Raw genomic sequence first — 12,583 nt, 5'->3', positions numbered from 1 at the left:
TTTCTTTCCCTGCTTGTTAAATCCACTTTAAACACATTTGGTATATTTTTTCATGTATAAAAAGTAGGGAAAAATGCTGTCATCCTACTTCCCAGAGTCTATGTGAAACAATACATGAACTGGCCCACTTTCCTTTGCTCATTCCTGAAATACAACATGAATATACATACGTACATCTACTCCCAGCAAAGCAGCCAAATGAACCAGGCAACAGATGGTAAACTCAGAGCCCATGTGTTCACATTCTTACTATGCCAATAACTTGCTGGGTGATTTCAGGCAAGCTACATATCTTCAGCTAATTGCCTTTGCTCTAAAAGAACAGAGCCATAGGGCCTGAATATTAGCTCTCACAAGCCAAGTAATGGATTTGTCCCACCATCCTTCTTAATATGGAAAACATATTCAAATAATAAAGAGCTGGAATTGATCTTATTATTATTGCATAATCTCACTAGTTCTACCCTGCTGTTCTGAAGACTATAAGAAAACGTTTTGCAGCACCCATTTAAAAGAAAAGAACTTTTTCTAATACTGACTCAAGCAACCAACCAAAGGAAAAAAATAGGTACATCTTAGCTTCTCCAAAGAAGCTATACATACAGACAACAAATGCACGAAATAATTCTCAATAGTAGTAAGGATTGGGGAAATGGACATTGAAACTTCAGTGAGAAACTGGAATAGCAAAAATAAAAAAGACAGAAAATAACAAAACTTTGTAAGAATGTGGAAAATTGGAACCCATAATTGCTACTTTGCTGATGGATTACAAAAAGGAGTAGCCACTCTGAAAAACAATTTTCATGTTCTTCAAAATAACACAAAGTGAGCATAAAATTTACCATGCCAGTTATGTATTCAAAAATATTGAAAACATATGTCCACCTAGAAGCACACACACAAATATGTATAATAATCACAAAATGGAATGAACATAAATGCACAACTAATAAATGGGTTCAAGTTGTGATATATTCATATAATGGACTGCTACTTAGCCATAGAAAGCAATGAAACACTGCAATGTGCTATAATACCTAAAATATACATGAGTATTGGAAACACTGAACTATTCAGAATAGGTAAATCCATTGAGGTAGAACACAGACAATTAGCAGAGCTAGCTCAATGATGAGAGCACACATCTCTGCTCCTCACATAATGATGGATGTAAAATGGAGCTCAAAATTATTTCTTTGTGGGAAGGAAGAGGATCATTTATTTCTCAGGATCTACTAATCATTGACCAAAGATTAACTCATGGCATGTTACTACCTTCATATGTTCAGTTAACACATATACACGTAGCTAGTAGGACCCACAACATCCTAGACCAAGGGTTCAGAAAGCAGCAGATATAGGCTATCGATCTTGCTGCTGTCAGTTATTTTCAGTTGTCTGTAACATTATGCAGCAATGGCTAAAGATGTTGAGAGACTATAATGCTGAACACAAAGTGTACGTAATACAGTTTCTAGCCCTTCATTCTCAAATATGTTCATTGGTGTATTCAAGTAGTTTATTCTAGCTTGTGAGAGCTGATTTTATGCACCTCTTGCCAATTCTGAGTTCAGTAACATCTTGTTAGTAGTTGGGAATTGACCATGGTGGCTATGTTTACACAATAGAAGTAGGAAAAGAACACAAATTGTTTTTTTCCTCCTTCATAATACACTAACCATTTACCAGTCTTTCTATTCATTATTCTTCCTAGTTCTGCTATCTAGACACTCCATTAGAAAAATTGTGTTTCCCTATGCCTATAAATAAGAATCTCTGGTTCCTTTATAATTTTCTTTAAAAAAAAGTTATTAGCAAGAGAGGCAGAGATCTCATTCACTCCAAGGGCCTGAAGTTGGGCCAATCTGAAGGCAGGACATAGGGATTTACTCCTAGTCATCCACATGAGAGCAGGGACCAAATCACTCCAATGGTCACCTCCTACTTCCCAGGAAGATGGAATCAGAAGGGAACCCAGGACTCAAAGCCAGGAGCTCGTGTATGGGATGCAGGCATTCCAAGCAGTCTTAACTGCTAATATTAAATGCCTGCCTCTGCTCTGCTTCTTTGATCTTGTCCTGATAAAGTTTGAGGAAAAGAGGAGGGAGACTATTGGATACATAAGCATAACAGTCAAGAACTTGACTTATCTAAAAAATATGCCTTTATATATCTGACATTCCTACGTTGAATTAAAGATGCATGTAACCTTATGTAAAAGGAAATAAAATCCAAACAGCACCAAATATATATAAACACTGTGACAGATCTTTTACATAATTTACTTTTTGTGGTCCTCATGAGACAAGTGAGATTCTGAGAGAAGTAATTGCAGTATTATCATTTTACTGACAAAGCAACGAAGAATCAGAAAGATTCAACTATTTGTCCCATGTAACAGAGTCAGACACTACTTAACTTGAACACAACCACAATTTTTTCCAGATTTTAAATGTCAGTGGTTTTTTTTTAACTATGGCTTGGAAAACCTTTATAACATACTGTTATCAAGTGTAAAGTTAGAACTTTATTAAACAAATTTCCTTTTCCTCTTTTGATAGCTGACCACATGGGACTCTCCCCTTCTTTTTTCTGACTTGTGAAGAAGTCCATTTATAAGTTCATTAATACTAATTATACTGACATGTGTGAATGATATTTTACTCTGCAAGAATAAAGTTTTAGGAAAGTAAAGTGGATACTTTTGCCTGCTCTTGTTATTCAGAACAAATATTGCAAATCCATACTTTCAGCTGTTCTTATTTTCTTATCTCTAGGATATTCTGCCCATCTTCAGAGGCTAAATCAATGATTACTGTGTGTCTGCCAGTGGGCACTATTTAATGTCCTAGGGTGCAAGTTTGTTGATTCAGAAAGCAGTTACTTTAGGGCCAGTGCTGTGGCATAGTGAGTAGGAACACCACCTGCAGTGCCAGCATCCCATATGGGCACCAGTTCAAGTCCCGGCTGCTCCACTTCTGATTCAGTTCTCTGCCATAGCCTGAGAAAGCAGTGAAAGATGACCCAAGTCCTTGGGCCCTTGCACCCACCAGGGAGACCCAGAAGAAGCTCCTGGCTTCTGGCTTCAGATCAGTGCAGCTCTGGTCTTTGTGGCCAATTGGGGAGCAAACCAGCAGATGGAAAACCTCTCTATCTCTCCTTTCTCTGTGTAACTCTGACCTTCAAATAAATAAGCAAATCTTTTAAAAAAAGTGACTTTAGGTAGGTAGGTAGATAGATAGATAGATAGATAGATATAGATGACATATAGATATGTGTGTACGTGCCTTTTTTTTTCTTTCTGTATTCTAGCCACTTCCTCATTGCTCTCATTTCCCCACATTAATACTAGGCTTAGCTGGTGCCAAGCTCTGAACTAAGTAGAGTAGGCTCAGCAGTCAGGCACCTGGTGGCTTAAGACAATTTAATTCCCTCAGAGAGGTCAAGGATGCCTTTTATACTGTACACTGTATCACTGGGGATGAACTTAAGATCAGACTTTTAATTTATTATAGTGGTATAAATTCACATTGAGTTTGTGCAGTTGACAAAGACAGGATTCAGTGAATGAAAATAAGAGCATCTCCTCTGGCTTCGGACCACTTCAGTTAATCCAGAAATACCCTAAAATTGAGTGGAGGAGGAGAGTAGAGTTAAGGCAATCAAAGGTACATAAATGTCTTTAAAATCATTATTTTTTTTTTCCTCTTGACAGTGAAAAAAGAAATTCTGAAGATAAAGACATCACATTTCAGCTGCACTACTCACATATTGGGGGCTAATTTGGGTCAAATGAGTTCACTTTGGAAGCAAAGTTTTGTGATCAGAGACTGAATATCATGGTGCGGTAGATGTGGGCAAACTTGTTGCTGTGTTATTGAGAAAAAAGATTTCATTCCAAAAGAGCTCATTCTTACAGGCAGATTCAACTGCATTGCTTAGTAGAATAGTTTTGGCCTTGTTGTTGTTGTTTTCAATGGAGGCATTCAAAATGAGACTCCAAAATGAAAACAAACTAACCAGTGAACAAAACGGATGAAGAGCACTAGTCCATGACTTTGTGGCTGCATAAAGTTTAGAGCATTGATTAGCAGCAGAGTGAGGCTTGCCCTGCTCTGTAAGGTTTGCTTCTGCATCTTGTGTGAACAGCATTCAAGGCTAAGAAAGACACTGTTGCAAGGTTACCTCTTAACTCCTTGTGGCATCCCCTAAAGCGCCTATAGTCATCCTCTGACCTCATGTTTTCAAACTGTCTCTGACATTCACCCCAATTACAATGTGAATTCCAGAATCCCACTGTCTGTGAGTAAATTAGCCTCATAGTGGCATGGATTTGCCCTGTGAGCAGATAATGTGGGACAGAGATTTTATACCAGGAGATTTTCTCATACTGCTAAGCTGAGATAAAGAAAAGAAATCACTGTAATTATTATAAACCCAAGGGCGAAGTGATAATTTAAAAATACTGTTGTCATAACACTTCATCAGTTGGATTTGGGATTTCAGAGGCATCGTAAAGAATGAATGAGTTTAAAAAGCAGTTTTTCACTTGTTAGTCTCAACCAAAACTGTGTGTTAAGAATAAAAGAAAGGCAAGAAAGGCAAAGAAGGAATGTTGGTTTACTAGAGAAGAAAAGACATTTCATAGTAAAAGATAGAGGTCTTAAATAGAAAGGTACAAAATAGAAATAAAAATAAGAAAATGTGCCTGTATAAAAGTGTTTTGGGGTCAAAACTTGCAAAGTTGTAGCTATTTTCTTTTTTGATTAATATTCAAAGAGATTTATATACTAAGATAGTTAACATGTTAGCGAAGTAAAATAAAAATAAAATTTGAAAGTATTACAGCAGAAGTCCAGGAGTCAGAAAAAAGCATATGGAATTATCTCCTTTAGCAGAGTTCTTTGTTCATTGGAAAAATTGCATCAGGTTATTACACAATATTTGGATACATTTTAGAAAAAACACTTAGAATATCAGTATGAAATTCAAGTATCTGCTGACTACATCAATTAAAAATATAAGTGAAAAGACAAATAATTCTTTTTTTTCTTGAATTCAACTGGAAACCATATTTTTAGTGAAATAAGCCAGTCTCAAAAACACAAATATCATTTGCTTTCTTTAATGCATGGCAGCTAATATAGAAACACAAAAAATTTATAGGAATGAAATGGTCACTTTGGGATATGATTGTCATTTTTAGCTTGTGTTTATACTCCTATGGAACTGTGATCTTCCTACTTTTCTTACTGAATATTATGAGTAGTGGCGAAATTAACCAGCAAATATAGAGTGGTTAAAATTAAGTCCTTGCAAAAATTGTTGAAGAGAGGGGAGGGAGTGAGGGTGAAAGTTGGTGGGGGATAGCAAGAGAGTGAAGGAAGTGTGTCTTCTTGGAACTGTACCTATGGAATGCATAAAATCTGTGCTGCTTGTATTAATAAAATGTAAAAAAAAAGAATGGCTTAAATTCTAAAAAAAAAAAAAAACCCAACAAATAAAGACAGGTAATTCTTATGCCGTATAAAAGTAGAACTTTTGTAAGATAAAATGCCAAAGTTAAACAAAGCATGAAAAAACACACAATACAGTGAACTTTTTGGAATTCTGGATAGGTTGTTTATGTCTTTCTCAGTAGATTATTTAAGTAGACAAGGTCTGTTTTGAAAGAAGTGGATGCTTTTTCACACTCAGTATTCAAAAGCTGTATTTCTTACACCATGAGACCCATACGGTGGAATCAGGAAGAACGCATTAATAAAACCAATATCTGTACTCCTGTAGCAAGAAAGTAAATGGAAAGAGGACTCCAACAGCAGTGTTTTCTTGAGTCAGGTAGAGAAAGAATGTTGTTAATCTTAAAAGGAGGAGCATGTGTTTGGTTCAGTTACAAATCTACCTCCTGGGTTGCTCACATCCCATATCAGAGTGTCTGGTCCAGTCTCAGCTGTGACTCAGATTCCTACTTCCTGCTAGCACACTCCCTTGAAGGAAAAAGGTGATGTCTCAAATTCTTGAGTCCCTGGCACCTGTATAGGAAATCAGTATGGTGTCAGAAGAGGCCCAAACCCAGCTGTTGCTGCAGACATTTGGAAAATGAACCAACAGATGAATGATGTCTAACTGTCCCCCTCCTTTCAAATAAATAAGTAAATTTTTTCTTTAGTTTTGTCATGGCCTGATTGAAAGATGTAGGGGACTAATAGAAGAAAATGTTATACATGACACATCTGCTCACAGCGATGTTGGTTTCTTGTGGCTACAATAACAAAGTAATAAAACTGAACAGGTTAAATGGAAATTTATTTTGCATAATTCTGGAGTCCAGAAATTTGAAATTCAGATGTCAGCAAGGTGGATTCCTTCCTTCTACTTCTTTCTTCCATGCCTCTCTCTGAGTTTCTTGTAGCCTTAAGCATTCCTTGACTTGTATTTCCATTCTCTATGTACAATGCATTACATTGTCTTCCGCTGTGCATGGCCCCCTTGTGTCCAGAGATCTATTAAAACATCAGGCTTATTAGATTGCAGCCCACTCTCATGGTGTAATCTAACCTTGGTTATCAGTAAACATCCTATCTCCACATAAGTTCACATTCATAGTCACTGGGGTGAGGACTTCAACATCTTTAGGACGGTACCCATTTCAACTCAATACAACAAGGAAGAATGTCAGATAACAAGAAGTGTTGAACAATAAAGAATGTAATATGTAGGAATGTTTCTTATGTTTTTAAATAATGCAAAATAAAGGAATGGGCATTTGGCACAGCAGTTAAGGCCATACTTGGGACACTTGCATCCCATATCAGAGAACCTTAGTTCAAGTCCCAGCTCTGCTTCTAATTCCAGCTTCCTACTGATGTGCATCCTGGGAGACAGTAATGAGAACTCAAGTTATCAGGTCACTGCCACCCATATGGGAGATGTCATTGCAGTTCCTGAGCTCTGGCCTCAACCTAACCCTGTCCTAGCTGTTGTGACATTTAGAGTCTGAATTAGCAGATGGGAGTTCACTCTCCCTCTCTTCTCTCTCTTTCACTCTCCCTCACCCCCTGACTCTCTGCTTTTCAAATAAAAAACTTAAAAAAAACTTCAAAATACTTAATTTCTATGGAGTTACAAAGAGAAAAGCTAACAAAAAATAAGAGGTTTTGCTGTTTATATAACAGCATATTTACAGAGGTTCTCATTAGATCTTTGAAGCCATAAGCTTCCGAAGCCCAACAGTTTTAATTAGGAGTAGGGTTAAGGAGGATTCTCAGACAAAGAAATGGTAAGATCAAGAGGAAAACATTAGGATGAAGGAATCACAGATCTGGAATTATCCTTCAGGGATCTGCAGAAAGCTCATTAACATAAGGATAAAAATGACAGAAATTTCTAAAATAGGAAAAACCTAAGGAGGACAGGACTTTGAGACTCAGGAATATTGGCCCACATGGCCCTAGAATTTTATGTTTAAAGTCAGGATGTTTTGAAACTGAAAATCTTAAATAGCCTGTTTTCTTTCAGAATTCTCGTATTAATTTCACCTGTGCAGTGCCTTGAATTCAAGGTATATAGGAATAATTACAGTTACATATATGGGAATATGTGAGGTGAATCAAAGAAATCCAGTTACCTCAGTGAAGCATAAGAAATAAGAATAATCACACTTCACAAAATGTACATTTGTGCAAAAGGTGTAATCATGATATGCTGATAGAGAAAGCATGGAAACAAGATGCCAGGACTAACAGGATGAGAGACCATTATTCCCCAAATACATTTTGAACAACTGATAGTGATGGGTATCTTGAAAATGCCATAGCCTAAATGATTTTTTTCTTCTTTCTCATGCTTTTCATCTATCTGTACTTGTTCTGCACACCAATGATTCATTACCTTTTCTGCAAATGTTACTATAGGAGTCACAATAAAGTTAATTTTTGTATTAACAATACTGTGCCTTTAGAATAAGTGGAGTGTGAAAGACGTTAGGAAATTGAAGTCTGTTTAATTCAACTTTTGAGGAATTATTCTTAGAAAGAACCTACAGAAGTAAGCACCCAGAAATCTCACATGTACCCTCAGACTTATTTTTTACCTTAATTCCAGGTCTATTTCTATAAGTTATTTATTATTGTCTTTTACATACTCATAAAATTGTTTTACATTCTTTGAAATGTTACTATCCAGAAATTATTACTCACAATGTTAATTCGGCACTTCTAAACATGTACACATACACATACATGTCATCATTTTATAGTTCACATGGGCTCATACACCCTTCCTTTGAGTTTCTACATTCTGCAATTAAAATTGGAACTAAAATTTTAAAGATTAGTTGAGTTATTTGAAATGCAGAGCCACAAAGAGAGAGGGAGAGATGAAGAGAAAAGGGAGCTCTTCCACCAACCATTTCACTCTTCAGATGGCCACAAAAGCTGGTGTTGGGCCAGGATGAAGCCAGGAGCCAGGAACTCCACTCGTTTTTCTCATATGGATGGCAGGCATATAAGTACTTGGGCCATCATCAGCTGACTCCAATTGCATTACCAGAAAAATGGATGAGATGAGCAGAGTATCTAGGACTGGAACCAGACACTCTGATATGGGCTGTGGGAATTCCAAACAGCAACTTAATTCCCTGCACCATGACACCTGACCAACTATTTTTTACTCCAAATATTTCTCATAATGTGCTTTTGTTTAATCTGTGCTTTCTTATTAAAATACAACAGAACTTCAAAAAGTTAATGAAAAATGTGATTAAAAAATAATTGTTTTAATGCAAGACTTTTTAAAATAATACACATTTCAGCAAACTTTCTGAAGACTCCTAACAAGCATGAATTTCAATATTTTTAGCCCAAAATAAATCTACTTTAATACCATTTTTCCTCATATTTACATATGTTCATCTTATTCATTCTTCCAGATTCTCTTAACTCAGAGGAGTTCTATCCAGGCACTGAACCTTCCTGCAAGTAGAAAGAATTCCTTTTTTGAATTCTTATCACACAAATTTTTGATCTTTTTATTTTACTGATCATATTTTACCTTGAAGCATAAGATGATTCACTGGCTTTGGGTCTTAAAGCAATAATAATCTTATTAATAACAATAAATTAGAATTACATATACACTGATAAAAATATGGTTTACCGAATTCCTATTATAAGAGATAAAATATTGTGACCACTGTTGCGGCACAGCAAGTTAAGCTGCCACCTGCTATGCTAGCATCCCATATGTGTGCCTATTTGACTCTGACCTCTCCACTTCAGTTTCTGATTGCTGCTACTGCTTCTGAGAAAGCAGCAGAAGATGGTCCAAGTATTTGGGTCACTGGCACCCATGTGAGAGACTTGGATGGAGTTTCAGGTTTCTGACTTTGGCCTGGCCTAGCCCCAGCTATTGTGGCCATTTGGGGAGTGAACCAATGGATAGATCTCTCTCTCATGCTCTCTCTCTCTCTCTCTCTCTCTCTTTCTCCCCTTCTCTCAGTCTCAACCTTTCAAATAAATAAATAAATCTATAGAAGAAGGGGAGGAGGAGGAGTAGAAGGGGAAGGAGGAGGAGCAGAAAGCAGAAGAGGAGGAGGAGGGGTTACTGAGAGGCAGATATTTGACACAGCAGTTAAGAGTACTTTGGAGGCTGGAAATATGTCAGGATGCCTGTCTGAGACCCAGCTGTTCCACTTTCTGATCAAGCCCCTTGCTAATGTCTTAGGAAAAACAGCAAAAGATGGCCAAAATGCTTGGGCTCCTGTACCTATGAGAGTACCAGATGGAGTTCTGGGCTTTTGGCTTTGGCCTGGAGCAGACCTAGCCATTTAACCATTTGGGGAGTAAACCAGGTTGAGAGATCAATCTCTCTCTCTCACCTTGTCTCTCTCTCTCTTTCTCTATAACTGCTTTTCCAATAAATAAATACACTTTAAAGAAAAAAAGATGCTACTTGAATTTCCGTTGTCCCATATTAGTATTCCTGAGTTCAAGTCCCTGCCCCACTCCCAATTCTAGCTATCTATTAATGTGCACTATGGGATGTAGCAGATAATGGCTCAAGTAGGTGGATTCCTGCCACTGACACGAGAGACCTGGATTGAGTTACAGACCCTGAGCTTTGGTCTGGCTGAGCACTGAATTTTTATTTTTTTTTATTTATTTATTTATTTTTTTTTTACAGGCAGAGTGGACAGTGAGAGAGTAAGAGACAGAGAGAAAGGTCTTCCTTTGCCGTTGGTTCACCCTCCAATGGCCGCCGCGGCCAGCGCACCTCGCAGATCCAATGGCAGGAGCCAGGTACTTATCCTGGTCTCCCATAGGGTGCAGGGCCCAAGCACTTGGGCCATCCTCCACTGTACTCCCTGGCCACAGCAGAGAGCTGGCCTGGAAGAGGGGCAACCGGGACAGAATCTGGCACCCCGACCGGGACTAGAACCCGGTGTGCCGGCGCCAAGGTGGAGGATTAGCCTAGTGAGCTGCGGCGCCGGCCCTGAATCTTGTTGACATTTGAGAATGAGCCAGTAGATTGGCGATCTCTTTGTTTTTTTGCCTCTGTGTGTGTGTGTGTGTATGTGTGTATGCATGTGTCTACCATTCAATTATATTTTTTACAAGGCACTGAACCTATTTAGCTATGAGTCCTCCAAGATATTATTAGCTCTCTGAGAAGATATAAAGATCTACATATCATATTTATTTTGAAAATTACATGCGATATTGTCTGTAACTGCAATTAAAAAAAAAAACTTAGTAAGAAGTAATAGAAACATTGAGAAGACTGATTGTGGCCTGTGGGTTTTATACTCATTGAGTCACCTCTAGGTACCCAGATCCTAATAATATCCCTTGAATATACCACATGTGAAGTTTATGATACCTCTGAGGGGACATTGCATGAAAGAAAATATGAAATTTTCCTGGAAGGAAACTTGTTATTCTAGGCTGCCATGGAAAGTTTTCACTAAATATGTCATATTATACTACCAAAATGCACTGGGCACAGTCCATCCATGAATGAAAGTCACAAGAGAAAGCCAAATTTCCTTCAGACCATCTCAGACATCATATCATCCAATTACTGAATAGAACTTCTAAAACAAATATGTGCAAAATCATAGTTATAAAAGGAAAAGAAAAGCACAGGAAAATAACAAAATATAAATAGAAAAACAAACATGAGAAATAAGAGATATAAAAAGATGATGTTGAGAAAAATTTGCATGAATGTAGAAATTCATGGATGTCAGAAACGTAGAATGAAAGCAGATGGTAGTATTCTTTATTCTTTAAGATACTGTTAAATTTTTTGAAAGTTTTTTTTATTTTATTTATTTGAAAGGCAGAGTTAGAGAGAGAGGTAGAGACAGAGAAAGAGGTCTTTCATCCACTGGTCCACTCCCCAGATGGCCGCAACAGCCAGAGCTGAGCCAGGAGCCAGGAGCTACTTCCGGGTCTCCCACATAGGTGCAGGGCCCAAGAACTTGGGCTATCTTCCACTGCTATCCAGGCCATAGCAGAAATCTGGATCAGAAGAGGAGCAGCTGGGACTAGAATCGGCGCCCATATGGGATGCTGGAGCTTCAGGCCATGGCTTTAATCCACTGTGCCCCAGCGCCAGCCCCAAGATACTTTTATATCTTACAGGTTTTCAAATGAGGGTAGAATTATTTTTAAATGACCTTACTTCACCATTTTATTAGAAAATTTATATTATTTTAAACCATATACAATATTACATTTGTCCATATAACATAGTTTTTAGGATTCTTACAGTTTGCATAAACAAACTTTAGGCTTTAAAGAATATTCTTCATATCATATAATATTTACTAAATGTGGAACATTTTAAAAATCCTTTTTAATAATTAAAAATATCTAGGAACTCCTGGTTGTATTATCTCCCCCATGGGAGAACCTTGACCTCCAAAAGAAAAAATAAAATATATACACAAGCTGTTCTTCAGCTTGCAGTTATTAACCTAAAGAAATTGATAGTCACATTTATCACCATTCAGTTATGCGGTGAAAAATGTGCACTTAACACCAGTGTGAAATATTTGATGCTATGGTTCCATTATGGTCCATTAAATTTCAAATATTTACTTAGATGACAGAAATTACAACTTATTTAAGATTGATAGCCTAAATGCAACATATATAAAGAATAATGAACAATGGCATTTTAGATCAAGTCAAGAAATCCAAACTCCCCCAAAATTAATTTTTAATGTTTTAAAGAAATGTGATAAAAGTAACCTGTTGGCATCATAAGACATTTAGGGCTCAAGGAATTTCAAAATATTCTACTTTACACAAAACATATTCTTCTTTAAATGCTACATCAAATAATAAACAGTAACCGGATAAAAGTGTTAGCGGACCACATTAAAGAAAGCATTGCTATAATTATTCCCACCCATCAGACATGAGGAATAATACCACTTTTAAACTAGAATCTAGAAGAGTCTTGGTTCCACTATAACTCATATAAATATATCAAATAAAAAATGTAAAGGTGTACATAGAAAAAAATCTATAAAGGATGTGTACAGCAATGAGGGCCACACTGACTTCACATT

Source organism: Oryctolagus cuniculus, chromosome 9 (assembly GCF_051225735.1).
Source record: "Oryctolagus cuniculus isolate XC-2025 breed Fujian yellow rabbit chromosome 9, ASM5122573v1, whole genome shotgun sequence".
NCBI classification, from domain to species: Eukaryota; Metazoa; Chordata; class Mammalia; order Lagomorpha; family Leporidae; genus Oryctolagus; species Oryctolagus cuniculus.
The sequence above is the reverse complement of the archived record's forward strand: the minus strand, read 5'-3'. Positions refer to the sequence as shown.